The 16,872-nt window shown below is 32.6% G+C and overlaps 1 non-coding gene across 1 annotated transcript; it reads left to right on the forward strand.

The window, feature by feature from the left end:
• The first annotated feature begins 1,280 nt into the window (after positions 1-1,280).
• On the forward strand, positions 1,281-1,387 carry LOC139856554 (small nucleolar RNA R71). The gene has a single exon (XR_011762028.1). It is a non-coding gene; the product is annotated as a small nucleolar RNA R71 (small nucleolar RNA).
• Positions 1,388-16,872: the final 15,485 nt, after the last annotated feature.

Raw genomic sequence — 16,872 nt, forward strand, 5'->3', positions numbered from 1 at the left:
CCTGGGTGCTTAATGGTTTGATCCAAGAGTCGAACACTCATCTCCGTTGGACTTAACTCACTTACTCCTAATCTCTTATATAATGAAAGAGGCATAACACACACACTCGCACCTAAATCTGCTAGTGCATCATACATGACACAATCACTAAGTAGACAAGGAACAATAAATTCACCCGGATCACCCAACCTGGGTGGAATTTTTGGTGGAACTGTCTTCACCGGGTTTCTTTTTACGGTTTTTGTTTCTTGAACCTTCTTATTCTTCTTCTTCTTTCCAAAGGTATCACAAACTTTATTACCTATTACTTGCTCATACTTAACTCCTTTTCTTGGAAACGGGATGGGTGGTCTGTATGGTTCCACCACCGGCTTTACATACTCGGGTGGTGGTGGTGTTGTAACTTCTTCATTGTTACTCACATCTAAAACCTTCCCATCTTCTGGTGCTGATTTTTCAGAATTTGTTGAAACCATATTAACATTCTCATTCTGAGGATTTACTTCAGTATTACTTAGTAGCTTTCCTTGTTCCATCTCACTCATCATGCTAGCAAGAGTACCTACATGTTTGTCTAGATTCAAAATGAAAGCTTGTTGAGTTCTTAATGACTGATCAAACCTCTCTTTTGTTTGGGTTTGAGATGTAATAAATTGTGTTTGAGATTCCATTAGCTTTGCCATCATTTCTTCCAGATTTGGCTTTTTCTCTTCGGTTTGTTGTAGTGCTTTATATAAGCCAGGTCTTTGTTGATTAAAAGTGTTGTTTTGAGTTGGTTGGTTATTCGGACCTTGTTGGTTATACGAATTATTGTGGGTCCATTTGGATTGTAAAGAATGTTTTGATTTCGATTGAAGTTTGGCCTTGGTGGTTGATAATTATTTCCCGACCTTTGGTTCAAGTAGGAAACATTCTCACGTTGTTCCATCGTTTGTTCAATGTGACAATCTTTTGTTAAGTGTGGTCCACCGCATTGCTCACAACTGATTCGTATTGCGTGAATATCTTTAGTCGTCTTTTCCATTAGTCTCTCGAAAGCATCTATTTTTGCGGAAACAGAATCAAAGTCATGGCTAGAATCGGCTCTAGCCGCTTTAGATGAATGAAAAATATCTTTTTCCTGGTGCCACTCATGTGAGTGGGAGGCTGTGTTATCAATAATTTTGTGAGCTTCGATTGCGGTTTTCTTCATAATGGAACCACCAGCTGCTGTGTCGATGTCTTTTCGTGTAGCAATGTCGACACCTTGGTAGAATATTTTTACTATTTGATAAGTGTCTAAACCGTGTTGAGGACATCCTCTCAACAACTTTTCGAATCTTGTCCATGCCTCATATAATGTTTCATTTGGCTTTTGCGCGAACGTAACAATTTCTCTTTGAAGTCTCACGGCTTTAGATGCCGGAAAGAATCTTTTAAGAAAATTTTCAACTAAGACATCCCATGTGTCAATCGCTCCTTCGGGTAACGATTCTAACCAATCTTTGGCTTCTCCCTTTAAAGTCCAGGGAAACAACATGATATAGATTTGTTCATCCTCAACTTCTCTAATTTTGAATAGAGTACAAATCCTATTAAAGGTTTGAAGATGTTCATTTGGATCTTCTTTTGGCGTACCACTATATTGGCATTGATTAGTTACCATGTGTAGAATTTGTCCTTTGATTTCATAATCTGGCGCATTAATGTCCGGCTTAATAATGGCGTGACCTTGGCCAGTGCGTGTAGCTCTCATTCGATCTTCCATACTTACAGGTTCCGTTATTTCCATATTTGAAATTGTTGAATATGAATCACTAGAGGATTCTGATTTAATGGTTTCTTCCTCGACAATCTCTGGTTAAATAATTTGTGGTTTAGGAGGAATGATTAGTGGTTTAGGATCTCTGTATTGTCCTTGAATATCCTCCGGGTTTTCAATTGTGAGGTCGGGTTCAAAAAATGGATTATCGGAATTTTAAATTGGAAAACTTGTTCGACTAGATGATGATTCTAAAGAAAAATCAACGGCGATTATATTGGCTAGATATCTTGATCGGGCTACAGGTGGTGAACGTATGAAAGGTGGTGAATGTTTTGCTCGGTGCATTCACTGAATATCCTATTAGTTATTAAGTTAAAAATTATATAAGTTATCAAATTAATAGACTTTTCTGCTTTTGCCCACGTTTCAAATAGCCAAAAGATGCAGCAGGGAGCCAGGATCCTTTAAGTCGAAAAATCCACAACTCAGCCACTAACAAATCCAACTATTACTACGAAGCAGAAAATTTTGGATGTCTATCAATTTAACCGCTTAAAATAATTTTTTCGTCAAAATTTAAAGAAAATTTTGAAAATTCTATGTCCTAAAAACAAGAGCGTAGAAATGAGAAAGAAAAAGAGTGCGTCGAAAAACGAAAGGTCAAAAAATAAGAAAGAAAAGCGTCGAAACTTAAAAGTCTAAAAACTAAAAATTAAAAATTCCGTCTAAAGGTATTAAAGCTTAAAAGGAACTCTATATCCAAAACGGAAATAAACTTAATTTAGGCACTAAAATATATAAACGGCGTCGAAAAATTCTAAAGCGCCTAAATTTTAATCTAAAGAAAAAGCACTTAAGGGATTTTACGGCGAAACTTAAAGATCTAGAAATACTACGGCAAAATACTAAGCTTAAAACTATATATTATGAACGATAATTATAAAGACTACGTACTAAATAATAAAAAGATACAAATTATAAAAGGATATAATCTAAAAAATGATAAAAATAAAATTTTATAAAAATATTATTTTTATAAAAATATTAATCTATATATTTAATAATAATTAATAAACTTAATATTACTAAATAAAACTAAAACTAAATACTAAATACTAATTAAATAAATAAAAACCTAATTAGGTTAATAATAATAATAATTAATTAAAACCCTAATATGTAATTAATGCGTACAAGATTGCAGTCTGAGACGGCTCCGCGACTGCGGTGTTCAGTACCTGAGTAGCTCCGTGACTGCGGATTCGAATAGTGTTGGGTTCGACTGTTGGGCCAAAACAGACTCGGCCCAGTTTAATTTAATTAAAAACTGAATTGGGCTTCGAAATTTAACTGGCCCAGTTCGTATTTTTTTTTATTATTTGATTTTTTTTATAAAATAATAGATATATAATTAAAATAAAAATAAACTTATATTTTAAAAATCTAAATAAAAATACTTTTTAATTTTATAAACAAAAATCTTAAAAATAATTTTTTTAACACTTATTACAAAAACAAAATATTTTTACAAAATTAAAAATAAAAATTATATATTTTTACACAAAATATAAATATAGCGTTTTTCACCGAGTCCCCGGCAGCGGCGCCAAAAACTTGATGTGTGCAGCGGTGTATACGAAATACTACTATTTTTAATATGAAATACGGCGAAATATGATACAAGTTTTATTTATTTAAATAGATGGGATATACCTAAACCTTGCTACAACACTTATAGGCAGTGTACCTAATCGTAGAGTAGTGTAGTTTTTAGTAAGTCCGGTTCGTTCCACAGGGAGACGGCTTATTGCGTACACTATATTTTAAAACAATTATATTTTATATAATATATATATATATATATATATATATATATATATATATATATATATATATATATATATATATATATATATATATATATATATATATATATATATATATATATTAGTGATATAATAGTATTATTATTATTATAAAAGGGGGTTTTACCGTTTAATGACCGGTTTGTCGATTTTAAATAAATCGTAAAGATAAATGACGATAATATAAATGACAGAATTTAAATTGCGATAAAGTAAATTGCAGTAATTAAAATGACAGTAAATAAAGGTAAGATGAAATATGAAATAAAAGTATTATGCTTATTTAAACTTCCGTAATCATGATGTTTGACATTTTGATTTTAATTAATTGTTACCCGGGTTAATTGTCCTTTGTCCTGGTTTATTTGATACCTATCTGGTTTTTGTCCATAATAGTCCATCGGTCATAATTATAAAATGCTCGTCAAATTAACCTTATTTCCGAAGTCAAATATTCCAAATAATTAGGGATTCGAACTGTAACAAGGTTTTAATACTTTGTTTAATGATTACACCAGGTTATCGACTGCGTATAATTCAAGGTTTTAATATTTTGTTAACAATTACACCAATTACCCTTGTATGTAATCCACTCCTGTTTTAATAAGATATGAACATTAATTTACCCACTTGATCAGTTTGAATAATCATTTACCCAACCCGAATAATTAATTAAATGATCGTAAAAGATGTCGTGTAAACGTCACTAAATAGGACATGCATAATCATTTAATAATTATTAGATTAACTAATTTGAAGATAGGTTCGACAGATTCCAATGAGTTGTCATTCGATTAGACAATACCCCCCCCCCCCCCATCTATTAATAGTTCATAATCCAATGTCCACAAGTGTCGATCTTTTGTCCAAACCTTAATTATGGTACAAAATCCAATAACCCCGTCTTAAATATTTAGTCCAACATCACGATTACTTTGGCTAAAATAAGCATAATAATAACTTAGTTACGAGACATTATGAAATGTCCCGTTCATATTGATTATAAACGTTCCATATTAATTGATTTCGTCGCGAGGTTTTGACCTCTATATGAGACGTTTTTCAAAGACTGCATTCATTTTTAAAACAACCATAGCCTTCATTTTATCGATAAAGGTTTAAAAAGCATTGCGTAGATTATCAAATAATGATAATCTAAATATACCGTTTACACACGACCATTACATGATGGTTTACAATAAAAATATATTACATCAAAATAAGTTTCTTGAATGCAGTTTTTAAACAATATCATACAAGCATGGACTCCAAATCTTGTCCTTATTTTAGTATGCAACAGCGGAAGCTCTTAATAATCACCTGAGAATAAACATGCTTAAAACGTCAACAAAAAATGTTGGTGAGTTATAGGTTTAACCTATATATTATCAAATCATAATAATAGACCACAAGATTTCATTTATTCAATAATCTTACACTCGCAAGTGTATAAAAATCATTCTATGATGAACACCTGGTAACCGACATTAACATAATGCATATAGAATATTCTCAGCATACTCGCAAGTATGTCATAAATTGGCAATCACAATCACCATATAAATCGAAGTACTAAAGCATTCCAATTTCTAGAATGGGGTTTGTTAGGCCCATAGATCTATCTTTAGGATTCGCGTCAATTAGGGGTCATTTCCCTAATTCTTAGGCTACCAGACTTGAAGGGGCAATATTCGGTTTAATAATCCAATCATAGAATGTAGTTTCGCGTACTTGTGTCTATTTTGTAAAACATTTATAAAGCTGCATGTATTTTCATCCCAAAAATATTAGATTTTAAAAGTGGGACTGATGATGTAGCGTGAGGGTACGAAATAGTATTATTTTTAATACAAAATACTACAAAATATGACACAAGTTTTATTAATTTACGGATGAGATATACCTAAACCTTGCTACAACACTATAGGCAGTGTACCTAATCGTAGAGTAGTGTAGTTTTTAGTAAGTCCGGTTCGTTCCACAGGGAGCTGGTGATACTTACTATATTTTTAACTATATTTATACAAAATATATATAATTATATAAGTAGTAATATTATTATAAAAGGGGGGTTTTACCGTTTAATGACCGGTTTGTCGATTCTATATTTTAAGCGTAAAGATAAATGACGATAATTAAAGTGCGTAAAATAATGACAATAAATAAAATGACAGTAAATAAAATTGCGAGTAATAAAATGACAGTAAATAAAGATACGATGAGAAATATAATAAAAGAATTATGCTTATTTAAACTTCCGTAATCATGATGTTTGACGTGTTGATTTTAATTTATTACCATGGGTTAATTGTCCTTTGTCCTGGTTTATTTGATACGTCTATCTGGTTTTTGTCCATAATAGTCCATCGGTCATAAAAATAAAGTGCGAGTATCCTCGTCAAATTACCCTTATACCCGAAGTCAAATATTCCAACTGATTAAGGATTTAAACTGTGACGCAGTTATCACTTCTGTCAACAATTACACCAGTTATCACTGTATGTAATCCACCCCTGTTTTAATTAGTTTATGAATATTAATTCATCCACTTGATCAGAATGAATAATCAATTACCCAACCCAATTGATTAATTAAATGATTATAACAGATTCCATATGAACATCACTAAATAGGACAACCATAATCATTATTAATTATTAGGTTAATTAATTTGAAGATAGGTTCGACAGACTCCAATGAGTTGTCACTCAATTAGACAATACCCCCCATCTATTAATAGTCAATAGTTCAATTTCCACAAGTGTCGGTCTTTTGCCCAAACCTTAATTATGGTCCAAAGTTCAATAACCCCTTCTTAATATTTTAGCCCAACATCACGATTACTTCGGCTCAAATAAGCATAATAATAACTTAGTTACGATACATTAATGTAAAAAGGTTGAACATAACTTACAATGATTAAAAATAGCGTAGCGTTACACGGACAGAATTTCGACTTACACACTCAAACGATCTCTATCATAAATCTTATTATTATCATAATTTAAAATTAAAATTAAGATTATTGTTATATCTTATTAAGTTAACATTATGATAGAGATATAGAATATAGATATTGATAATAGATAGATGGATCGATATATAGATTTAGGATAGAAAAATGTATATTTCAATTGATCGTTACATAGCCTTTTATAGGCGAAATTAGAAATTAAATTTTCATTTACGACCCCTGAACTATGCTCAATTAACAACTTTTTATTATTTAATATTATTCTTATTATGAATTATTTAAATATTATATTTTATTCTTGTGCATAGTTGACTCGTAATTTTTACACCGTTGCGTCGAGCGTTGAGAGTTGGTTCATGTCCTGGTTCCGGATTTTCGAACATCCTTTCGTACAATTTTATATCGTGTACTTTGCGTTTTGTAACTTGTACTCTTGTCATTTTTAGACGTTCTTCATCAATAATTTGAACCTTTTTGATTGTATCTTGTACTTTTGAGCTTTTTGGACCTTTTTGTCTTCAAATCTTCGTTTTCGCCTTTTGTCTTCGCACTTATTAAATATAAACGAATATTACTTGAAAATGGAACAATTGCAACTAAAATCTTATCTTTCTTGGGGGATTTTGCTATGAAATATATGTTCCTTTTTAGCCTTATCAATATCCCCACACTTGAGCGTTGCTTGTCCTCAAGCAATACAGTCTTGAAATAATATAATACATCACACGAATCACTTCTTTATTCTTCACACTTTGTACATTAGTGATTTTGATAGAGCGGTATAAACAATGATATTAACAATATGGTTAAAGGTGGGTGTGTCATCCACAGTTGCCTTGGGTTTAGGACAACGACACTTGCAATCAAATAGCCGATTTACTTTCGGTTTCCAAAGCAAAGTGCACATTTGAAAGGCGGTTTACAGTCCCACATGACTATAAAAATTTAGATCCTTTAAGGAAATTGGATCTTTATGAAAACATTTGATCTTTTGAAAATTCAAGCTAGATTTTACCCTAGACAAGTTTTCTGATTTGATCCATCATCGGTGTTGCAAAATATATTTGTGGATCAATATTTTGGCTAAAACTTTTAGGTTCGTGTAATCCACTGCTATCCCGGTATCGGAAAGTACACATCCAGTTTACTTGTTCCGTATATTATCTTTCGGTAAACTACCGTCCGGTTGTAAAGGAAAGCGATGAACAAGAAACTGTTAAGGCAATGTCCCGTGACATGCAGATGATTATGGTCTTTTAACATGTCGGATGCTAGAACTATCCTTGGTAGGAGCGATAGTAAAGATCATCCTATGATTTTTCGGTCTGGCACAAGGTCCTGTCTCCGACCATGCTATGCAACCACCGTTCTTACGGTTGACACCCGATTTGGTTCAGGTGACCTAATGAATTCCAGGTGAATTCCTAGGATTTTACGTTCAATGGTAATGAACGCATTGAAAATGGGTTTTCAGAAAACAAATCGGTTTGTATTTTTGATCAAAATATTTTCTCGTTCAAGCTCGAGTTTAGATATCATTGAATTCCATGAGTTTGAATTCTCAATCTTTAAGGTCAATCTCAAGGATTGAGTAATATCAGTCTTAAAAGCTGATTTTTAATCTTTAAGGAGATTATCCTTTCTGGGGATCTGATTCATTAGTCTTATCAAGCTAATTTGCACGGTGCCTCCCCATTGTACGAGATAAATCCTTCTCATGGTTAGGATAAATCTGACCACTTGGCGACCCTGTTTGATGCTGAGGTCCGTGGATTTCCTGCTGATTTTAGAGATGACTTTTCTAGATTTTTCGTCAACCTACAGCTGGTCTGGACGACAACTTCTTGACCTAAATCAAGAAGCGCGTGTCTTTTTCGGAAGACTTTACTTCCTTTTAATGATGGAATTGATTCATTGTGTAGATCCATCTTTCTTTCAAATATATTACAGTAAACCGGGTAAAACTGATTAGTATCATCCAAAACAAAAGTACCTGCAATAATCTTGTACAAAGATATGTGATAGATAATTTTTAATTGAATAACTTGGTACATTCTCCCCACACTTAGTTTCTTTCTTTGCCTTTTTATTCTCCTTTATTCCATTTTAAATGAATTCAAGCATTTTAGGTTGTTTCTCAATTTATGTCCTTTCCGAGGTAACGATAATTTCGGCATTAACACCTAGTTTTATCGTTCATAAATATGTATAAACATGATTTTGAATTCATTTAGTTAAAAAATTTTAAAATTTTCATAATATTTAGAAAATAAGCCAAGTATAAACCCGAGAGAATTTATAACCCTTCCCCACACTTGAGATCATGCAATGCCCTCATTTGCATGAAATCAGACTATAATTATTAATTCATGAGGGTGATTAGTGTAGAAAAGTGATTAAAAATACCCAGTTTGTAATTACAAAGCTCGTCGAATGATAGATGGCGCGCCTCATCGTTCATTCCTTCATTTATTATATCACATTTGTTGTTTTGCATCTTGTCGTCAAAATCAGTACCTTTTGCTGAACTTAATGTTAGTCTTTGAAAGTGCGTTGTTTTACCCTGTTGTTTACATGATAAAATACGAACATATATACATATTTTTAAAGTTGGGTATATTACCCCACGTTCAAAAATTTATAAAATCAAATATATTTTTTTTGGCATACTTTAAATCAATAAAATTAAAAATAATGATGAAAAAATTTTTCGCCCCGCCCTCGGGTAAAGTAATTTCGGCTCAACGGCCTAGTCTTCAACTCACGACGAATTTTAGAAATCATTTTTTTTCAACTTAATGAAATAAAGTAAATTTTTGTTTTTAAATTCACACAAAACTTAAAAAGAAAACATATTAATTTCATATAAAACCTAAAAAACAAAAAAAAAATTCAGAATGGGGGGAGAAAACTAGTTCTTTAGTGTCTGCTAGCGGAAAAGACCAATCGAATTCCATTCTCGGAACTACACGAGAACAGAACAACTAACTCCAAACAGCATTTTCTTTTTAGAATATTTGAATCTCCTCACACTTAGGTAGATGTGGTGTCGAAATTGTGATTAACTTCATCGTCAATTTCTCTTGGACCATAATCAACTTGCATATCTGTGACTTTTGCTTTAAGCCAGTGACCAGCTTTTTTCGTAATATCCACAAATTCAACTAGCTTCGCCTTTTCTTTAGGCGACAGATTGGATACTAACCGGTTATATAACCTAAAGTTTCCCTTACTTTTAGCATCAATAACCCGTTTAAAAAGTTTCTTCATTGAACTGTTAATAACGGGGTTATTTAATTTCGTATCAACTATGGGGTTCTTTATTATCAAGTCATCATTAGGTGTTACTTCATTTTCCCCACACTTAGGCGTTCTATTATTGTTAAGCATTACCGTTGGAGTTGGTAAAACAACATGGTTCTTACCAATCGTTTTTGTCGGTTCAACGGTTTTGGTTTGTGGATATTTAGACTTTCGAATCATAAAGGTGATCGATTTCTCATCATTACTAAGTGTCATTCTACCCTTTCTTACATCAAATAACGCCCCGGTGGACGCTAAGAATGGTCGACCTAAAATTAGAGGAACGTTTGAGTCCTCTTCTATGTCAATGACAATGAATTCGACTAGAAAGGTTAAATTACCTACTTGAACGGGTAGGTTGTCAGCAATTCCAACTGGGTGCTTAATGGTTTGATCAAGGAGTCGAACACTCATATCCGTTGGAGTTAACTCACCTACACCTAATCTCTTATATAATGAAAGAGGCATAACACTCACACTTGAACCTAAATCTGCTAGTGCATCATACATGACACAGTCACTAAGTAGACAAGGAACAATAAATTCACCCGGATCACCTACCCTAGGTGGAGGATTTGGTGGAACTGTCTTCACCGGGTTTACTTCTACTGTTTTTGTTTCTTGCACTTTTTTATTCTTCTTCTTCTTCTTTCCAGAGGTATCACAAACTTTATTACCTATTACTTGCTCATACTCAACTCCTTTTCTTGGAAACGGGATGGGTGGTCTGTATGGTGCCACCACTGGCTTTACATACTCGGGTGGTGGTGGTGGTGTAACTTCTTCATTGTTACTTACATCTAAAACTTTCCCATCTTCTGGTATTGGTTTTTCAGAATTTGTTGATATCATGTTAACATTTTCATTCCGAGGATTTACTTCATTATTACTCGGTAGCTTTCCTTGTTCCCTTTCACTCATCAATCTAACAAGAGTACCTACTTGTTTTTCTAGATTCAAAATGGAAGCTTGTTGAGTTCTAAATGACTGCTCAAACCTCTCATTCGTTTGGGTTTGAGTTTCAATAAATTGTGTTTGAGATTCAACTAGCTTAAATACCACTTCTTCCAGATTTGACTTCTTCTCGTCGGTTTGTTGTGGTGGTTTATACAAGCCAGGTCTTTGTTGATTGAAAGTGTTGTTTTGAGTTGGTTGGTTATTCGGACCTTGTTGGTTATACGAGTTATTGTCGGGTCCTTTTGGATTGTAAAGAATGTTTTGATTTCGATTGAAGTTTGGCCTTGGCGGTTGATAATTATTCTGATAACTATTTTCCAGCCTTTGGTTCATGTAGACAACATTCTCACGTTGTTCCATCGTTTGTTCAATGTGACAGTCTTTCATTAAGTGTGGTCCACCGCATAGCTTACAACTGATTCGTATTGCGTGAATATCTTTATTCATCTTTTCCATTCGTCTTTCGAAAGCATCTATTTTTGCTGAAACGGAATCAAAGTCATGGCTAGAATCGGCTCTAGCCACTTTAGATGAACGAAAAATATCTTTTTCTTGGTGCCACTCATGCGAGTGGGAGGCTGTGTTATCAATAATTTTGTAAGCTTCAGTTGCGGTTTTCTTCATAATGGAACCACCAGCTGTTATGTCGATGTCTTTTCGTGTAGCAACGTTGACACCTTGGTAGAATATTTGTACTATTTGGTAAGTGTCTAAACCGTGTTGAGGACATCCTCTCAACAACTTTCCAAATCTTGTCCACGCCTCATATAGAGTTTCATTTGGCTTTTGCGCGAACGTAACAATTTCTCCTTGAAGTCTCACGGCTTTGGATGCCGGAAAGAATTGTTTAAGAAAATTTTCAACTAAAACATCCCATGTGTCAATCGCCCCTTCAGGTAACGATTCTAACCAATCTTTGGCTTCTCCCTTTAAAGTCCAGGGAAACAACATGAGATAGATCTGCTCATCTTCCACTTCTCGGATTTTGAATAGTGTACAAATTCTTTTAAACGTACGAAGGTGTTCGTTAGGATCTTCATTCGGTGCACCACTGAATTGGCATTGGTTAGTTACCATGTGTAGAATTTGTCCTTTGATTTCATAATCTGGCGCATTAACTTCTGGCTTAATAATGGCGTGACCTTGGCCCGTGCGTGTGGCTCTCATTCGATCTTCCATACTTAGAGGTTCCGTTACTTCCATAATTGAATTCGTTGAATCGGTTTCACTAGATGATTCTGATTTAATGGTTCGTTCCTCAACAATCTCTGTTTGAATGATTGGTGGCTCCGGAGGAAAGTTTAGTGGTTCAGGATCTACGAACCGTTCCTGAATATTCTCTGGATTCTCAATTGTGAGGTTGGGTTCAAAAAATGGATTATCGGAAATTTGAACTGAAGTACTTGGTCGACTGGATGACGATTCTAAAGAAAAATCAACGGCGGTTATATTTGCTAAATGTCTTGATCTAGTTACAGGTGGTGAACGTACAAAAGGTGGTGAACGTCTTGCTCGGTGCATTCACTGAATATCCTATTAGTTTTTAAAAAGAAAGAAAAATTATAATAAGTTATCCAATCAATAGACTTTTCTGATTTTGCCCACGTTTCGAATAGCCAAAAGATGCAGCAGAGGGGCAGGATTCGTTTGGTCTCAATATAATTGAGTACTGTTTGGCTCCAATAACCCGGTCCACGTACAAATCCAACTATTACTACGAACCAGAAAATTTTGATGTCTATCAATTTAACCACTTAAAATAAATTTTCTTAATTTTAAGAAATTTAGAGAAGAAGTAGAAAAAAATCTAAGTCCTAAAAACTAGAATGGCGAGAAATAAGAAAGAAAAAGATTGCGCGTCGAAAAAGGTCGAAAAATAAAAAGGTCGAAAAATAGGCGTCGAAAAATAAAAATAAGAAAGTAGTGCGAAATACGGCGTCGTAAAATTCTAAAGCACCTAAAACTTAATCTAAGGAATAAGCACTTAAGGGATTTTACGGCAAAGCCTAAAAATTCTAAAAGTAAAAATAACTATGGCAAAACTAAACTTAATACTAAAAGTTGCGACTATAGTCTAAAAATCTAAAGGTAATAAAACTAAAAAAAAAAATTTTTTTTTTATAGACAAAATCTTAAAAAATATATATTTTTTTTTAATAATTTTTTTTTTTTTTTTACGTTTTTTTTTTTAAGTTTTTTTTTTTTTTTACGTTTTTTTTTTAAAAACGAATTTTTTTTTCTAAAAAAAAACGTTTTTTTTTTTACAATTTTTTTTTTTTTTAAAAAAAAATGATTTTTTTTACAAATTAATACTTTTTTTTATAATTATTATTTTTTTTTCAAAACTTTTTTTTTAATTCATTTACTATTCATGAATAGTAAATGAAAAGAAATTAATTAATTTACTATTCACATGAAAGCGACATGATAGAAATTATTAATTACAATTTACATAATATACCCCTGAAGTATTTAATAAATACGACTTTTTAAAACTTTTACGATTCAAAATATATTCTTAAATATTATTATATTATTATATTCTATTTCAATATTATCATATTATTATATTTTATTTCAATATTATTATATTATTATATTTTATTTCAATATTATTATAATTAAAAATATAGCGTTTTAGCGCTCCCCGGCAGCGGCGCCAAAAACTTGATGATGTAGCGTGAGGGTACGAAATAGTATTATTTTTAATACAAAATACTACAAAATATGACACAAGTTTTATTAATTTACGGATGAGATATACCTAAACCTTGCTACAACACTATAGGCAGTGTACCTAATCGTAGAGTAGTGTAGTTTTTAGTAAGTCCGGTTCGTTCCACAGGGAGCTGGTGATACTTACTATATTTTTAACTATATTTATACAAAATATATATAATTATATAAGTAGTAATATTATTATAAAAGGGGGGTTTTACCGTTTAATGACCGGTTTGTCGATTCTATATTTTAAGCGTAAAGATAAATGACGATAATTAAAGTGCGTAAAATAATGACAATAAATAAAATGACAGTAAATAAAATTGCGAGTAATAAAATGACAGTAAATAAAGATACGATGAGAAATATAATAAAAGAATTATGCTTATTTAAACTTCCGTAATCATGATGTTTGACGTGTTGATTTTAATTTATTACCATGGGTTAATTGTCCTTTGTCCTGGTTTATTTGATACGTCTATCTGGTTTTTGTCCATAATAGTCCATCGGTCATAAAAATAAAGTGCGAGTATCCTCGTCAAATTACCCTTATACCCGAAGTCAAATATTCCAACTGATTAAGGATTTAAACTGTGACGCAGTTATCACTTCTGTCAACAATTACACCAGTTATCACTGTATGTAATCCACCCCTGTTTTAATTAGTTTATGAATATTAATTCATCCACTTGATCAGAATGAATAATCAATTACCCAACCCAATTGATTAATTAAATGATTATAACAGATTCCATATGAACATCACTAAATAGGACAACCATAATCATTATTAATTATTAGGTTAATTAATTTGAAGATAGGTTCGACAGACTCCAATGAGTTGTCACTCAATTAGACAATACCCCCCATCTATTAATAGTCAATAGTTCAATTTCCACAAGTGTCGGTCTTTTGCCCAAACCTTAATTATGGTCCAAAGTTCAATAACCCCTTCTTAATATTTTAGCCCAACATCACGATTACTTCGGCTCAAATAAGCATAATAATAACTTAGTTACGATACATTAATGTAAAAAGGTTGAACATAACTTACAATGATTAAAAATAGCGTAGCGTTACACGGACAGAATTTCGACTTACACACTCAAACGATCTCTATCATAAATCTTATTATTATCATAATTTAAAATTAAAATTAAGATTATTGTTATATCTTATTAAGTTAACATTATGATAGAGATATAGAATATAGATATTGATAATAGATAGATGGATCGATATATAGATTTAGGATAGAAAAATGTATATTTCAATTGATCGTTACATAGCCTTTTATAGGCGAAATTAGAAATTGAATTTTCATTTACGACCCCTGAACTATGCTCAATTAACAACTTTTTATTATTTAATATTATTCTTATTATGAATTATTTAAATATTATATTTTATTCTTGTGCATAGTTGACTCGTAATTTTTACACCGTTGCGTCGAGCGTTGAGAGTTGGTTCATGTCCTGGTTCCGGATTTTCGAACATCCTTTCGTACAATTTTATATCGTGTACTTTGCGTTTTGTAACTTGTACTCTTGTCATTTTTAGACGTTCTTCATCAATAATTTGAACCTTTTTGATTGTATCTTGTACTTTTGAGCTTTTTGGACCTTTTTGGACCTTTTTGTCTTCAAATCTTCGTTTTCGCCTTTTGTCTTCGCACTTATTAAATATAAACGAATATTACTTGAAAATGGAACAATTGCAACTAAAATCTTATCTTTCTTGGGGGATTTTGCTATGAAATATATGTTCCTTTTTAGCCTTATCAATATCCCCACACTTGAGCGTTGCTTGTCCTCAAGCAATACAGTCTTGAAATAATATAATACATCACACGAATCACTTCTTTATTCTTCACACTTTGTACATCAGTGATTTTGATAGAGCGGTATAAACAATGATATTAACAATATGGTTAAAGGTGGGTGTGTCATCCACAGTTGCCTTGGGTTTAGGACAACGACACTTGCAATCAAATAGCCGATTTACTTTCGGTTTCCAAAGCAAAGTGCACATTTGAAAGGCGGTTTACAGTCCCACATGACTATAAAAATTTAGATCCTTTAAGGAAATTGGATCTTTATGAAAACATTTGATCTTTTGAAAATTCAAGCTAGATTTTACCCTAGACAAGTTTTCTGATTTGATCCATCATCGGTGTTGCAAAATATATTTGTGGATCAATATTTTGGCTAAAACTTTTAGGTTCGTGTAATCCACTGCTATCCCGGTATCGGAAAGTACACATCCAGTTTACTTGTTCCGTATATTATCTTTCGGTAAACTACCGTCCGGTTGTAAAGGAAAGCGATGAACAAGAAACTGTTAAGGCAATGTCCCGTGACATGCAGATGATTATGGTCTTTTAATGTGTCGGATGCTAGAACTATCCTTGGTAGGAGCGATAGTAAAGATCATCCTATGATTTTTCGGTCTGGCACAAGGTCCTGTCTCCGACCATGCTATGCAACCACCGTTCTTACGGTTGACACCCGATTTGGTTCAGGTGACCTAATGAATTCCAGGTGAATTCCTAGGATTTTACGTTCAATGGTAATGAACGCATTGAAAATGGGTTTTCAGAAAACAAATCGGTTTGTATTTTTGATCAAAATATTTTCTCGTTCAAGCTCGAGTTTAGATATCATTGAATTCCATGAGTTTGAATTCTCAATCTTTAAGGTCAATCTCAAGGATTGAGTAATATCAGTCTTAAAAGCTGATTTTTAATCTTTAAGGAGATTATCCTTTCTGGGGATCTGATTCATTAGTCTTATCAAGCTAATTTGCACGGTGCCTCCCCATTGTACGAGATAAATCCTTCTCATGGTTAGGATAAATCTGACCACTTGGCGACCCTGTTTGATGCTGAGGTCCGTGGATTTCCTGCTGATTTTAGAGATGACTTTTCTAGATTTTTCGTCAACCTACAGCTGGTCTGGACGACAACTTCTTGACCTAAATCAAGAAGCGCGTGTCTTTTTCAGAAGACTTTACTTCCTTTTAATGATGGAATTGATTCATTGTGTAGATCCATCTTTCTTTCAAATATATTACAGTAAACCGGGTAAAACTGATTAGTATCATCCAAAACAAAAGTACCTGCAATAATCTTGTACAAAGATATGTGATAGATAATTTTTAATTGAATAACTTGGTACATTCTCCCCACACTTAGTTTCTTTCTTTGCCTTTTTATTCTCCTTTATTCCATTTTAAATGAATTCAAGCATTTTAGGTTGTTTCTCAATTTATGTCCTTTCCGAGGTAACGATAATTTCGGCATTAACACC

Source organism: Rutidosis leptorrhynchoides, chromosome 6 (genome assembly GCF_046630445.1).
Source record: "Rutidosis leptorrhynchoides isolate AG116_Rl617_1_P2 chromosome 6, CSIRO_AGI_Rlap_v1, whole genome shotgun sequence".
NCBI classification, from domain to species: domain Eukaryota; kingdom Viridiplantae; phylum Streptophyta; class Magnoliopsida; order Asterales; family Asteraceae; genus Rutidosis; species Rutidosis leptorrhynchoides.